Source organism: Aythya ferina (genome assembly GCF_964211825.1).
Source record: "Aythya ferina genome assembly, chromosome: 10".
Taxonomy (NCBI): domain Eukaryota; kingdom Metazoa; phylum Chordata; class Aves; order Anseriformes; family Anatidae; genus Aythya; species Aythya ferina.
This window is the reverse complement of record NC_140306.1, coordinates 22,679,017-22,696,550: the sequence shown is the minus strand read 5'-3', so window position 1 is coordinate 22,696,550 and position 17,534 is coordinate 22,679,017. Positions and strand designations below refer to the sequence as shown.

General features: G+C 42.6%; 3 long non-coding RNA genes across 3 annotated transcripts in view; all 3 read left to right on the top strand.

Moving 5' to 3' along the window:
* Positions 1–17,534, top strand: part of LOC311441856 — a 613,063-nt gene that overhangs the window by 21,597 nt on the left and 573,932 nt on the right. The gene's annotated exons all lie outside the window — the stretch shown is intronic.
* Positions 1–17,534, top strand: part of LOC311441863 — a 549,862-nt gene that overhangs the window by 781 nt on the left and 531,547 nt on the right. The window lies entirely within an intron of this gene.
* LOC311442402 lies at positions 8,987–11,788 on the top strand. The gene is made up of 3 exons (XR_014696628.1): positions 8,987–10,471; positions 10,534–11,512; positions 11,558–11,788. It is a non-coding gene; the product is annotated as an uncharacterized lncRNA (long non-coding RNA).

Genomic DNA, 17,534 nt, shown 5'->3' with positions numbered 1-17,534 from the left:
TGGAGCTTGAGTGGCTCTAGTCAAGCATATCTTAGTTATGATTGGTGTAAAGTTTTCCCGTCTCCGTTTAAAGTAATAGGCTCCGAGGAATTCAGAGCGCATGCTCAGTGAGGGGTGGTCGCACCTTGGGGGCGGGTAGCTTTTGGGATGGAGGTGTGTTTTGGTATTATAATGATATTATAATGAGCAAAAAGTACACTAGGGTACAGCATTTGTCAAAACACGACAGGTCTTTGGCTTAGGGTGGCAAAAAGTGCAGCTTTGTGCACAAGGACAATCGAGGCCGCACCTGATTACAGAGCCTAGCCGTGGTGTCTCCACTCCACTCTACACTCCGTGCTGTTCCTTAGAGCTAGCACACCAAGTTTCCCCAGCGCGATAGCATCTAAGGCTGGGAGCCTAGGGAACGTTCAGATAAAGCAGTTATGCCCTACCCTGAAAGCCTCTTCAATGCTGTACCTTTTCCTTAAAAATGTGAATGTTAGTTTTATTTTCCTAGTTACTTCAGGCATTTACACCACACCTCCAAAACCACCCTAAACTCACCTGATCTTCTCCAAATCGACATTTCACTCCCATTCACCATAATGACAAACAAGAACCCAACGAAAACCAATGAAGAACCCAAAACACCTCAAAACCACAGTACAATCAAAACAAAACGCAACAGAGAACCCAAAACACATTAGAAACACCCCAGAAAAGATCGGGACCACCCCAAAAACAGAAGAAAACCCTAAAAAACAGAAGAAATCCCCCAAAACCATAGATCCACCCCAAAGCCACCCTAAAACTACCCGATGTTCTCTAAAACCTACAATTTACCCTTTTCCACCATGATGACCACGGAAAACCCAACGAAACCCAACGGAGACCACAAAACACGTCAAAAACACCCCAAAAAAGAACAGGATAACCCCTAAAAACGAAAGAAAACCCCAAAAGCCATAGATCCACACCAAAAGTCCCCCTAAACCTACCTGATGTTCTCCAAAAGCCACAATTTACGCTTTTTCACCATGATGACCAACATGAACCAAACGAAAACCCAAAGGAGACCCCAAAACACGTCAAAAACACCCCAACAAAGAACTGGATCAGAAAACAAAAACAAAAACAAAAACAAAAACTATGAATTTCCCCCCAAAACCACCCTAAACACACCTGATCTTCTCCAAATCGACATTTCACTCCCATTCACCATAATGACAAACAAGAACCCAACGAAAACCAATGAAGAACCCAAAACACCTCAAAACCACAGTACAATCAAAACAAAACGCAACAGAGAACCCAAAACACATTAGAAACACCCCTGAAAAGATCGGGACCACCCCAAAAACAGAAGAAAACCCTAAAAAAACAGAAGAAATCCCCCAAAACCATAGATTCACCCCCCAAAAAACCTTAAACTCACCTGATGTTCTACAAAACCCACAATTTAATATTTTCCACCATGATGACCACGAAAAACCCAACGAAGCCCAAGGGAGACCACAAAACACGTCAAAAACACCCCAAAGAAGAACAGCATCACCCCCAAAAACGAAAGAAAACCCCAAAAAGCACGGATCCAATCCCAAAACCACCCTAAACCTACCTGATGTTCTCCAAATCCCAAAGTCCACTCCCAACCACCATAAAACCCATTAGGAACTCAACGAAACGAAAGGGAAACTCCAAAACACCACAAAAACACCCCAAAAAACAACTGGATCAGAAGAAAAAAATAAAAACAAAAACCATGAATTTTCCCCCAAAACCACCCTAAACTCACCTGATCTTCTCCAAATCCCACATTTCACTCCCATTCAACATCATGACCAACAAGAACCCAACGAAACCCAACGAAGACCCCAAAACACCTCAAAACAACCCCAAAATCAAACCAGGTCCTAAAAAAAAAAATAACAAAATGCCATGATCTCACCACAAAAAAACCATAAACCTACCTGATCTTCTCCAAAACCCACAATCCACTCCTATTTAACATAATGACCAACAAGAACAAAACAAAACGCAACGGAGAACCCAAAACATGTCAAAAACACCCCAGAAAAGATCGGGACCACCCCAAAACCAGAAGAAAACCCTAAAAAAACAGAAGAAATCCCCCAAAACCATAGATTCACCCCCCAAAAAACCTTAAACTCACCTGATGTTCTACAAAACCCACAATTTAATGTTTTCCACCATGATGACCACGAAAAACCCAACGAAGCCCAAGGGAGACCACAAAACACGTCAAAAACACCCCAAAAAAGAACAGGATAACCCCTAAAAACGAAAGAAAACCCCAAAAGCCATAGATCCAGCCCCAAAACACCCTAAACCTACATGATATACTCCAAAACCCACAATTTACCATTTTCCACCATGATATCCAACTAAAACCCAACTAAAACACAACGGAGACCCCAAAACACGTTAAAAACACCCCCCCCAAAAAATGCATCACCCCAAAAAAACAGAAATAAACCCCAAATACCATGAATACACCCCGAAAGTCCACCTAAAACTAACTGAAGTTCTCCAAAATCCACAATTTAAACTTTTCCACCATGATGACCACGGAAAACCCAACGAAACCTAAAAGAGACCCCAAAACACGTCAAAAACACCCCAAAGAAGAACTGCATCACCCCAACACTGGAAGAAAACCCCAAATACCATGAATCCACCCCAAAAGTCCCCCTTAACATACCTGATGTTCTCCAAAAGCCACAATTTACACTTTTCCATCATGATAACCACAGAAAACCAAAGAAACCCAACAGAGACCCCAAAACACATCAAAAAACCCCCAAAACAGAAAACGATCACCCCCCAAAAAACAGAAGAAAACCCCAAATACCATGAATCCACCCCAAAAGTCCCCATAAACCTACCTGATGTTCTCCAAACCCCGCAATTTTCACTTTTCCACCAGCATGACCACGGAAAACCCAACGAAACCCAACGGAGACCCCAAAACACGTCAAAAACACCCCAAAGAAGAACAGCATCACCCCCAAAACTGAAAGAAAGTCCCCAAAAAGCGAGGATCCAATCCCCAAACCACCCTAAACCTACCTGATGTTCTCCAAAACCAACAATATAAACTTTTCCACCATAATGACCACGGAAAACACAACGAAACCCAACGCAGACCTCAAAACACGTCAAAAACACCCCAAACAAGAACGGCATCACCCCCAAAATTGGAAGAAAACTCACCAAAACCATAGATCCACCCCAAAACCACCATAAACCTACCTGATATTCTCCAAATCCCAAAGTCCACTCCCAACCACCATAAAACCCATTAGGAACTCAACGAAACGCAACGGAAACACCAAAACATGTAAAGAACACCCCAACAAAGAACTGGATCAAAAAAAAAAAAACAAAAACAAAAACAAAAACTATGAATTTCCCCCCAAAACCACCCTCAACTCACCTGATCTTCTCCAAATCGACATTTCACTCCCATTCACCATAATGACAAACAAGAACCCAACGAAAACCAATGAAGAACTCAAAACACCTCAAAACCACAGTACAATCAAAACAAAACGCAACAGAGAAACCAAAACACATTAGAAACACCCCAGAAAAGATCGGGGCCACCCCAAAAACAGAAGAAAACCCTAAAAAACAGAAGAAATCCCCCAAAACCATAGATCCACCCCAAAGCCACCCTAAAACTACCCGATGTTCTCTAAAACCTACAATTTACACTTTTCCACCATGATGACCACGGAAAACCCAACGAAACCCAACGGAGACCACAAAACACGTCAAAAACACCCCAAAAAAGAACAGGATAACCCCTAAAAACGAAAGAAAACCCCAAAAGCCATAGATCCACACCAAAAGTCCCCCTAAACCTACCTGATGTTCTCCAAAAGCCACAATTTACGCTTTTTCACCATGATGACCAACATGAACCAAACGAAAACCCAAAGGAGACCCCAAAACACGTCAAAAACACCCCAGAAAAGAAAGGGGTCACCCCCAAAATTGGAAGAAAATCCCTCAAAATCATAGATCCACCCCAAAACCACCCTAAACCTACCTGATGTTCTCCAAAACCCACAATTTACCCTTTTCCACCATGATGACCATGGAAAACCCAACGAAACCCAACGGAGACCCCAAAACAAGTCAAAAACACCCCAAACAAGAACGGGATAACCCCTAAAAACGAAAGAAAACACCAAAAACCATAGATCCACCCCAAAACCACCCTAAACCTACCTGATGTTCTCCAAAACCAACAATTTAAACTTTTCCACCATAATGACCACGGAAAACCCAACGAAACCCAACGCAGACCCCAAAACACGTCAAAAACACCCCAGACAAGAACGGGATAAAACTTACAAAATGAAAGAAAACCCAAAAGCCATAGATCCAGCCCCAAAACACCCTAAACCTACATGATATACTCCAAAACCCACAATTTACCATTTTCCACCATGATATCCAACTAAAACCCAACTAAAACACAACGGAGACCCCAAAACACGTTAAAAACACCCCCCCCAAAAAATGCATCACCCCAAAAAAACAGAAATAAACCCCAAATACCATGAATACACCCCGAAAGTCCACCTAAAACTAACTGAAGTTCTCCAAAATCCACAATTTAAACTTTTCCACCATGATGACCACGGAAAACCCAACGAAACCTAAAAGAGACCCCAAAACACGTCAAAAACACCCCAAAGAAGAACTGCATCACCCCAACACTGGAAGAAAACCCCAAATACCATGAATCCACCCCAAAAGTCCCCCTTAACATACCTGATGTTCTCCAAAAGCCACAATTTACACTTTTCCATCATGATAACCACAGAAAACCAAAGAAACCCAACAGAGACCCCAAAACACATCAAAAAAACCCCAAAACAGAAAACGATCACCCCCCAAAAAACAGAAGAAAACCCCAAATACCATGAATCCACCCCAAAAGTCCCCATAAACCTACCTGATGTTCTCCAAACCCTGCAATTTTCACTTTTCCACCAGCATGACCACGGAAAACCCAACGAAACCCAACGGAGACCCCAAAACACGTCAAAAACGCCCCAAAGAAGAACAGCATCACCCCCAAAACTGAAAGAAAGTCCCCAAAAAGCGAGGATCCAATCCCCAAACCACCCTAAACCTACCTGATGTTCTCCAAAACCAACAATATAAACTTTTCCACCATAATGACCACGGAAAACACAACGAAACCCAACGCAGACCTCAAAACACGTCAAAAACACCCCAAACAAGAACGGCATCACCCCCAAAATTGGAAGAAAACTCACCAAAACCATAGATCCACCCCAAAACCACCATAAACCTACCTGATATTCTCCAAATCCCAAAGTCCACTCCCAACCACCATAAAACCCATTAGGAACTCAACGAAACGCAACGGAAACACCAAAACATGTAAAGAACACCCCAACAAAGAACTGGATCAAAAAAAAAAACAAAAACAAAAACAAAAACTATGAATTTCCCCCCAAAACCACCCTCAACTCACCTGATCTTCTCCAAATCGACATTTCACTCCCATTCACCATAATGACAAACAAGAACCCAACGAAAACCAATGAAGAACTCAAAACACCTCAAAACCACAGTACAATCAAAACAAAACGCAACAGAGAACCCAAAACACATTAGAAACACCCCAGAAAAGATCGGAGCCACCCCAAAAACAGAAGAAAACCCTAAAAAACAGAAGAAATCCCCCAAAACCATAGATCCACCCCAAAGCCACCCTAAAACTACCCGATGTTCTCTAAAACCTACAATTTACCCTTTTCCACCATGATGACCACGGAAAACCCAACGAAACCCAACGGAGACCACAAAACAAGTCAAAAACACCCCAAAAAAGAACAGGATAACCCCTAAAAACGAAAGAAAACCCCAAAAGCCATAGATCCACACCAAAAGTCCCCCTAAACCTACCTGATGTTCTCCAAAAGCCACAATTTACGCTTTTTCACCATGATGACCAACATGAACCAAACGAAAACCCAAAGGAGACCCCAAAACACGTCAAAAACACCCCAGAAAAGAAAGGGGTCACCCCCAAAATTGGAAGAAAATCCCTCAAAATCATAGATCCACCCCAAAACAGCCGTAAACCTACCTGATGTTCTCCAAAACCCACAATTTACCCTTTTCCACCATGATGACCATGGAAAACACAACGAAACCCAACGGAGACCCCAAAACACGTCAAAAACACCCCAAACAAGAACGGGATAAAACTTACAAAATGAAAGAAAACCCAAAAGCCATAGATCCAGCCCCAAAACACCCTAAACCTACATGATATACTCCAAAACCCACAATTTACCATTTTCCACCATGATATCCAACTAAAACCCAACTAAAACACAACGGAGACCCCAAAACACGTTAAAAACACCCCCCCCAAAAAATGCATCACCCGAAAAAAACAGAAATAAACCCCAAATACCATGAATACACCCCGAAAGTCCACCTAAAACTAACTGAAGTTCTCCAAAATCCACAATTTAAACTTTTCCACCATGATGACCACGGAAAACCCAACGAAACCTAAAAGAGACCCCAAAACACGTCAAAAACACCCCAAAGAAGAACTGCATCACCCCAACACTGGAAGAAAACCCCAAATACCATGAATCCACCCCAAAAGTCCCCCTTAACATACCTGATGTTCTCCAAAAGCCACAATTTACACTTTTTCATCATGATAACCACAGAAAACCAAAGAAACCCAACAGAGACCCCAAAACACATCAAAAAAAACCCAAAACAGAAAACGATCACCCCCCAAAAAACAGAAGAAAACCCCAAATACCATGAATCCACCCCAAAAGTCCCCATAAACCTACCTGATGTTCTCCAAACCCCGCAATTTTCACTTTTCCACCAGCATGACCACGGAAAACCCAACGAAACCCAACGGAGACCCCAAAACACGTCAAAAACACCCCAAAGAAGAACAGCATCACCCCCAAAACTGAAAGAAAGTCCCCAAAAAGCGAGGATCCAATCCCCAAACCACCCTAAACCTACCTGATGTTCTCCAAAACCAACAATATAAACTTTTCCACCATAATGACCACGGAAAACACAACGAAACCCAGCGCAGACCTCAAAACACGTCAAAAACACCCCAAACAAGAACGGCATCACCCCCAAAATTGGAAGAAAACTCACCAAAACCATAGATCCACCCCAAAACCACCATAAACCTACCTGATATTCTCCAAATCCCAAAGTCCACTCCCAACCACCATAAAACCCATTAGGAACTCAACGAAACGCAACGGAAACACCAAAACATGTAAAGAACACCCCAACAAAGAACTGGATCAAAAAAAAAAACAAAAACAAAAACAAAAACTATGAATTTCCCCCCAAAACCACCCTCAACTCACCTGATCTTCTCCAAATCGACATTTCACTCCCATTCACCATAATGACAAACAAGAACCCAACGAAAACCAATGAAGAACTCAAAACACCTCAAAACCACAGTACAATCAAAACAAAACGCAACAGAGAAACCAAAACACATTAGAAACACCCCAGAAAAGATCGGGGCCACCCCAAAAACAGAAGAAAACCCTAAAAAACAGAAGAAATCCCCCAAAACCATAGATCCACCCCAAAGCCACCCTAAAACTACCCGATGTTCTCTAAAACCTACAATTTACACTTTTCCACCATGATGACCACGGAAAACCCAACGAAACCCAACGGAGACCACAAAACACGTCAAAAACACCCCAAAAAAGAACAGGATAACCCCTAAAAACGAAAGAAAACCCCAAAAGCCATAGATCCACACCAAAAGTCCCCCTAAACCTACCTGATGTTCTCCAAAAGCCACAATTTACGCTTTTTCACCATGATGACCAACATGAACCAAACGAAAACCCAAAGGAGACCCCAAAACACGTCAAAAACACCCCAGAAAAGAAAGGGGTCACCCCCAAAATTGGAAGAAAATCCCTCAAAATCATAGATCCACCCCAAAACCACCCTAAACCTACCTGATGTTCTCCAAAACCCACAATTTACCCTTTTCCACCATGATGACCATGGAAAACACAACGAAACCCAACGGAGACCCCAAAACAAGTCAAAAACACCCCAAACAAGAACGGGATAACCCCTAAAAACGAAAGAAAACACCAAAAACCATAGATCCACCCCAAAACCACCCTAAACCTACCTGATGTTCTCCAAAACCAACAATTTAAACTTTTCCACCATAATGACCACGGAAAACCCAACGAAAGCCAACGCAGACCCCAAAACACGTCAAAAACACCCTAAACAAGAACGGGATAACCCTTAAAAAATGAAAGAAAACCCAAAAGCCATAGATCCAACCCCAAAATACCCTAAACCTACATGATATACTCCAAAACCCACAATTTACCATTTTCCACCATGATAACCAACTAAAACCCAACTAAAACACAACGGAGACCCCAAAACACGTTAAAAACACCCCCCCAAAAAAATGCATCACCCCAAAAAACAGAAATAAACCCCAAATACCATGAATACACCCCGAAAGTCCACCTAAAACTAACTGAAGTTCTCCAAAATCCACAATTTAAACTTTTCCACCATGATGTGTGGAGGAATGGTTAAGTGAAGTAGGTCATGTGAATGTTGAGCAGCTAGGAGGCCGCAAGTTAACAAAGTATCGAACACAGCTCAAATGAGCCTGAGAAAGTACATAAATAAGCCTGAGAAAATACGTGAATGCGGCCTGGGAAGGAATGTAAGTTCTGGGAGGTTTTAGGGAGGTTTCAGGTACAAGGACATGATATCTGTTGGTATGCTGGGAAAGTACTAACTGTGTTACTTTGGTGGGAAACTAGCTGATAGAATAGAGAAATGCACTAACCAATCATGAGCTTAGCTTTTGCAATATGTATGAGCTAATTATATTGAATTAGATAAAAGACGACTGAGCTATCCAATAAATCGAAGTTCACTGATCACTCATATTGAGCGTCTGTGTCTTCCTTCCGTCGACAACAAATGTCCTCGCAACAAATGGCGCCCGAACAGGGACTAATCTGAACGGGAACAGGGACATGCAATACAGGAACAGGGACTTCGCTGGAGTTGAACCTGCGCTGGCGGTGAACCTGCGAGCCACGGTTGGACGGAATACAAGGACCGGTCCTGCAACGCAGCTCAGGAGGTGAAAAGGATTAAAAATTGTTGAATCTCCGCACCCGAGACCTGAAAGGTGAAAGGGACGAAAACTTGAAATCCCCGCACCCGCAGCTCGGAAAGAGAGTCCTCGCACCCGGGATGAGCCTATAGAGGGTCCCGCCGGAAAGCGCCGCCGAGGTCTTTGCAAAGGCTGCAACGGTACCGACGTATATAAAGGTATGGAGAGACAAGCGGCGTATGATTTGCTCAAATGCTTTTTAGAAAAGCGGAGCATGCAGCTTATAGACTGCAAAAAGGATTTACCAGGATTATTAGCATATGGGGTAGCTAAGGGTTGTTTTATCAATCCTGATACAGTTTTTGAACAAACAGAGTGGCGTAAATTTGGGGACAAATTGTTTGATGAAAATAAGGCTGCTAAAAAATTATTGAAGCCTTGGAGAGCAGTCACTAACGCCTTAGTTATACATCAGGCTGAGCAGAGAGTTACTGCTACCGCTACAGAGCGACTGGGATTGCCGGGAAGTGCTGGAGCTGGGGATTGCCCACTGCCGCCTTCAGTGAGAACGATAACGCTGCCTCAGGGGGCTACGGGGCAATGGGAGCCTCCCCCCCCCTCAGTCACCGCCACGAGCAGCGCTGCACTCGGAGTTCCGCGGAATCGAACGGCAGCCGACCCTCACCGTGTGGCGAGTCGGCACAGAGCAGAGGGACGGACATCAGGACCCTGCAGCCTGTCTGACGTAACCATGGAAGCAGCGGCAGCTGTGCTGCTTCTCTCTGGCATTCTTTTTATAAGAGGTTTACCTTGCAATGCAAAAGGGATACTAACTGGAGTGTTAATAATTGTATGTGTTATTCTTAAATGTCCAGGTATTTTGTGTTGAAAGTATTTGTGTAAGGGTAAGGTTTTAAAACAAAGTGTTGCAAGTCACTTCAGGAGGAACACAATGAGAGACAATACTTGTTTGTTTGGTTATGATTCTAAATTATATTGGCCGCACGTATTGTTTGCTTATCATTCTAAATCATATTCTTGTGGTATGATTGAGGTTGTGGTATGATTGAAGGTGAGATGTGCAAGAGGCCTCTGAGTGTGCAAGTGTGCTCTGGGTGTGCAAGTGTGCTCTGGGTGTGAGTGTGCTGTGTACTGTGTTAGTGAGAGCCCATTTATTGCCATAGTACAGGCTGAAATCATAGGAAATTAGTACTGGTCAAGCAAAATCATGTTTCACAAGTATGGGGTCATTGTGTGAAGTAGCCACTAGGAGAAACTTAAGGGAACGTACTGTTTAAAACTTTTTGATCAAAAATGTTATAGAGATTTTGAATTGGTGCTGGAAACAGGTACCCAGTGGATCACTGCAAAGTGGACTGAAGCAGCTTTAGAATCTGCACACGCCGAAGACGACCAGGAAGAGGTTCCTGATAATTATTCTGACAATGACGTGGGTTGTGACACCTCGACAACTGTCAAGAACAGCCTTCGATCACCATCAAGTGATTAGGTTTAAGTGTGTTACTATTAAGTTGTGTTACTTACTATTAATTGTGTTACCATTAAGTGCTTACAGTAATTGTAGTGTTATTAGGGTTAAGTTGTATAGTTGTGTTATGTTATGTATCCTTTTAGAACATGCTTATTTGGGGTCCCAATAGGGGATCCAAAGGAACTGAGCGAAATGTTAGCACCATATTCTGCCAGTATTACTCTGCTTAATGGATCTTTTTCTGACTGTAGGAACTGCACACGCTTTGACTAACATTAATAAGCTTGCTTGTTGGGCTGTTAAACAATCAAATGTAACAACACAAGTTCTTTCTGAAATGTCGCAAGATATGGAGAGCATAAGACATGCTGTATTACAAAATAGGGCCGCTATTGATTTCTTGTTATTAGCTCAAGGACATGGGTGTGAAGATGTAGAAGGAATGTGTTGCTTTAATCTCTCTGATCATGGGCAATCAATTCAAAATCAATTGAAATGGTTAAGGGATCATACACAAAAAATTACGATACAAAATAATTGGTTTGATGATTGGCTTAAATCTGTCTTTGGAAATGTAGGGGGATGGGTTTTTTACTTAATCAAAGAGGGACTTCGCCTTTTGCTTATAATTGTATTGATTATAATTGCTGCACGGGTAGTCTTTAGCTGCTTATCTAGGAAACTAGAACAACTCACAGAGAAGGTGTTTGTAGCCCAAAATAAAAACGGGGGAATTGTGGAGGAATGGTTAAGTGAAGTAGGTCATGTGAATGTTGAGCAGCTAGGAGGCCGCAAGTTAACAAAGTATCGAACACAGCTCAAATGAGCCTGAGAAAGTACATAAATAAGCCTGAGAAAATACGTGAATGCGGCCTGGGAAGGAATGTAAGTTCTGGGAGGTTTGAGGGAGGTTTCAGGTACAAGGACATGATATCTGTTGGTATGCTGGGAAAGTACTAACTGTGTTACTTTGGTGGGAAACTAGCTGATAGAATAGAGAAATGCACTAACCAATCATGAGCTTAGCTTTTGCAATATGTATGAGCTAATTATATTGAATTAGATAAAAGACGACTGAGCTATCCAATAAATCGAAGTTCACTGATCACTCATATTGAGCGTCTGTGTCTTCCTTCCGTCGACAACAAATGTCCTCGCAACAATGATGACCACGGAAAACCCAACGAAACCTAAAAGAGACCCCAAAACACGTCAAAAACACCCCAAAGAAGAACTGCGTCACCCCAACACTGGAAGAAAACCTCAAATACCATGAATCCACCCCAAAAGTCCCCCTTAACATACCTGATGTTCTCCAAAAGCCACAATTTGCACTTTTCCATCATGATAACCACAGAAAACCAAAGAAACCCAACAGAGACCCCAAAACACATCAAAAAAACCCCAAAACAGAAAACGATCACCCCCCCAAAAACAGAAGAAAACCCCAAATACCAGGAATCCACCCCAAAAGTCCCCATAAACCTACCTGATGTTCTCCAAACCCCACAATTTTCACTTTTCCACCACCATGACCACGGAAAACCCAACGAAACCCAACGGAGACCCCAAAACACGTCAAAAACACCCCAAACAAGAACGGCATCACCCCCAAAATTGGAAGAAAATTCACCAAAACCATAGATCCACCCCAAAACCACCATAAACCTACCTGATATTCTCCAAATCCCAAAGTCCACTCCCAACCACCATAAAACCCATTAGGAACTCAACGAAACGCAACGGAAACTCCAAAACACCTCAAAAACACCCCAAAAGCAAACCGGATCAGAAGAAAATACGTCATTTAACCCCTCAAAAAACTTTAAACCTACCTGATGTTCTCCTAAATGTACAATCCACTCCCAACCACCAGAAAACCCAATGGAAACCCAACAAAAACCAATGGAGACCCCAAAACACGTCAAAAACACCCCAAAAAACAACTGGATCAGAAGAAAAAAATAAAACAAAAACCATGAATTTCCCCCCAAAACCACCCTCAACTCACCTGATCTTCTCCAAATCGACATTTCACTCCCATTCACCATAATGACAAACAAGAACCCAACGAAAACCAATGAAGAACCCAAAACACCTCAAAACCACAGTACAATCAAAACAAAACGCAACAGAGAACCCAAAACACATTAGAAACACCCCAGAAAAGATCGGGGCCACCCCAAAAACAGAAGAAAACCCTAAAAAACAGAAGAAATCCCCCAAAACCATAGATCCACCCCAAAGCCACCCTAAAACTACCCGATGTTCTCTAAAACCTACAATTTACCCTTTTCCACCATGATGACCAAGGAAAACCCAACGAAACCCAACGGAGACCACAAAACACGTCAAAAACACCCCAAAAAAGAACAGGATAACCCCTAAAAACGAAAGAAAACCCCAAAAGCCATAGATCCACACCAAAAGTCCCCCTAAACCTACCTGATGTTCTCCAAAAGCCACAATTTACGCTTTTTCACCATGATGACCAACATGAACCAAACGAAAACCCAAAGGAGACCCCAAAACACGTCAAAAACACCCCAGAAAAGAAAGGGGTCACCCCCAAAATTGGAAGAAAATCCCTCAAAATCATAGATCCACCCCAAAACCACCCTAAACCTACCTGATGTTCTCCAAAACCCACAATTTACCCTTTTCCACCATGATGACCATGGAAAACACAACGAAACCCAACGGAGACCCCAAAACAAGTCAAAAACACCCCAAACAAGAACGGGATAACCCCTAAAAACGAAAGAAAACACCAAAAACCATAGATCCACCCCAAAACCACCCTAAACCTACCTGATGTTCTCCAAAACCAACAATTTAAACTTTTCCACCATAATGACCACGGAAAACCCAACGAAACCCAACGCAGACCCCAAAACACGTCAAAAACACCCTAAACAAGAACGGGATAACCCTTAAAAATGAAAGAAAACCCAAAAGCCATAGATCCAGCCCCCAAACACCCTAAACCTACATGATATACTCCAAAACCCACAATTTACCATTTTCCACCATGATAACCAACTAAAACCCAACTAAAACACAACGGAGACCCCAAAACACGTTAAAAACACCCCCCCAAAAAAATGCATCACCCCAAAAAACAGAAATAAACCCCAAATACCATGAATACACCCCGAAAGTCCACCTAAAACTAACTGAAGTTCTCCAAAATCCACAATTTAAACTTTTCCACCATGATGACCACGGAAAACCCAACGAAACCTAAAAGAGACCCCAAAACACGTCAAAAACACCCCAAAGAAGAACTGCATCACCCCAACACTGGAAGAAAACCTCAAATACCATGAATCCACCCCAAAAGTCCCCCTTAACATACCTGATGTTCTCCAAAAGCCACAATTTGCACTTTTCCATCATGATAACCACAGAAAACCAAAGAAACCCAACAGAGACCCCAAAACACATCAAAAAAACCCCAAAACAGAAAACGATCACCCCCCAAAAAACAGAAGAAAACCCCAAATACCAGGAATCCACCCCAAAAGTCCCCATAAACCTACCTGATGTTCTCCAAACCCCGCAATTTTCACTTTTCCACCACCATGACCACGGAAAACCCAACGAAACCCAACGGAGACCCCAAAACACGTCAAAAACACCCCAAACAAGAACGGCATCACCCCCAAAATTGGAAGAAAATTCACCAAAACCATAGATCCACCCCAAAACCACCATAAACCTACCTGATATTCTCCAAATCCCAAAGTCCACTCCCAACCACCATAAAACCCATTAGGAACTCAACGAAACGCAACGGAAACTCCAAAACACCTCAAAAACACCCCAAAAGCAAACCGGATCAGAAGAAAATACGTCATTTAACCCCTCAAAAAACTTTAAACCTACCTGATGTTCTCCTAAATGTACAATCCACTCCCAACCACCAGAAAACCCAATGGAAACCCAACAAAAACCAACGGAGACCCCAAAACACGTCAAAAACACCCCAAAAAACAACTGGATCAGAAGAAAAAAATAAAACAAAAACCAAGAATTTCCCCCCAAAACCACCCTCAACTCACCTGATCTTCTCCAAATCGACATTTCAGTCCCATTCACCATAATGACAAACAAGAACCCAACGAAAACCAATGAAGAACCCAAAACACCTCAAAACCACAGTACAATCAAAACAAAACGCAACAGAGAACCCAAAACACATTAGAAACACCCCAGAAAAGATCGGGGCCACCCCAAAAACAGAAGAAAACCCTAAAAAACAGAAGAAATCCCCCAAAACCATAGATCCACCCCAAAGCCACCCTAAAACTACCCGATGTTCTCTAAAACCTACAATTTACCCTTTTCCACCATGATGACCACGGAAAACCCAACGAAACCCAACGGAGACCACAAAACACGTCAAAAACACCCCAAAAAAGAACAGGATAACCCCTAAAAACGAAAGAAAACCCCAAAAGCCATAGATCCACACCAAAAGTCCCCCTAAACCTACCTGATGTTCTCCAAAAGCCACAATTTACGCTTTTTCACCATGATGACCAACATGAACCAAACGAAAACCCAAAGGAGACCCCAAAACACGTCAAAAACACCCCAGAAAAGAAAGGGGTCACCCCCAAAATTGGAAGAAAATCCCTCAAAATCATAGATCCACCCCAAAACAGCCGTAAACCTACCTGATGTTCTCCAAAAGCCACAATTTACCCTTTTCCACCATGATGACCATGGAAAACACAACGAAACCCAACGGAGACCCCAAAACAAGTCAAAAACACCCCAAACAAGAACGGGATAACCCCTAAAAACGAAAGAAAACACCAAAAACCATAGATCCACCCCAAAACCACCCTAAACCTACCTGATGTTCTCCAAAACCAACAATTTAAACTTTTCCACCATGATGACCACGGAAAACCCAACGAAACCTAAAAGAGACCCCAAAACACGTCAAAAACACCCCAAAGAAGAACTGCATCACCCCAACACTGGAAGAAAACCTCAAATACCATGAATCCACCCCAAAAGTCCCCCTTAACATACCTGATGTTCTCCAAAAGCCACAATTTGCACTTTTCCATCATGATAACCACAGAAAACCAAAGAAACCCAACAGAGACCCCAAAACACATCAAAAAAACCCCAAAACAGAAAACGATCACCCCCCAAAAAACAGAAGAAAACCCCAAATACCAGGAATCCACCCCAAAAGTCCCCATAAACCTACCTGATGTTCTCCAAACCCCACAATTTTCACTTTTCCACCACCATGACCACGGAAAACCCAACGAAACCCAACGGAGACCCCAAAACACGTCAAAAACACCCCAAACAAGAACGGCATCACCCCCAAAATTGGAAGAAAATTCACCAAAACCATAGATCCACCCCCAAACCACCATAAACCTACCTGATATTCTCCAAATCCCAAAGTCCACTCCCAACCACCATAAAACCCATTAGGAACTCAACGAAACGCAACGGAAACTCCAAAACACCTCAAAAACACCCCAAAAGCAAACCGGATCAGAAGAAAATACGTCATTTAACCCCTCAAAAAACTTTAAACCTACCTGATGTTCTCCTAAATGTACAATCCACTCCCAACCACCAGAAAACCCAATGGAAACCCAACAAAAACCAACGGAGACCCCAAAACACGTCAAAAACACCCCAAAAAACAACTGGATCAGAAGAAAAAAATAAAACAAAAACCAAGAATTTCCCCCCAAAACCACCCTCAACTCACCTGATCTTCTCCAAATCGACATTTCACTCCCATTCACCATAATGACAAACAAGAACCCAACGAAAACCAATGAAGAACCCAAAACACCTCAAAACCACAGTACAATCAAAACAAAACGCAACAGAGAACCCAAAACACATTAGAAACACCCCAGAAAAGATCGGGGCCACCCCAAAAACAGAAGAAAACCCTAAAAAACAGAAGAAATCCCCCAAAACCATAGATCCACCCCAAAGCCACCCTAAAACTACCCGATGTTCTCTAAAACCTACAATTTACCCTTTTCCACCATGATGACCACGGAAAACCCAACGAAACCCAACGGAGACCACAAAACACGTCAAAAACACCCCAAAAAAGAACAGGATAACCCCTAAAAACGAAAGAAAACCCCAAAAGCCATAGATCCACACCAAAAGTCCCCCTAAACCTACCTGATGTTCTCCAAAAGCCACAATTTACGCTTTTTCACCATGATGACCAACATGAACCAAACGAAAACCCAAAGGAGACCCCAAAACACGTCAAAAACACCCCAGAAAAGAAAGGGGTCACCCCCAAAATTGGAAGAAAATCCCTCAAAATCATAGATCCACCCCAAAACCACCCTAAACCTACCTGATGTTCTCCAAAAGCCACAATTTACCCTTTTCCACCATGATGACCATGGAAAACACAACGAAACCCAACGGAGACCCCAAAACAAGTCAAAAACACCCCAAACAAGAACGGGATAACCCCTAAAAACGAAAGAAAACACCAAAAACCATAGATCCACCCCAAAACCACCCTAAACCTACCTGATGTTCTCCAAAACCAACAATTTAAACTTTTCCACCATAATGACCACGGAAAACCCAACGAAACCCAACGCAGACCCCAAAACACGTCAAAAACACCCTAAACAAGAACGGGATAACCCTTAAAAAATGAAAGAAAACCCAAAAGCCATAGATCCAGCCCCCAAACACCCTAAACCTACATGATATACTCCAAAACCCACAATTTACCATTTTCCACCATGATAACCAACTAAAACCCAACTAAAACACAACGGAGACCCCAAAACACGTTAAAAACACCCCCCCAAAAAAATGCATCACCCC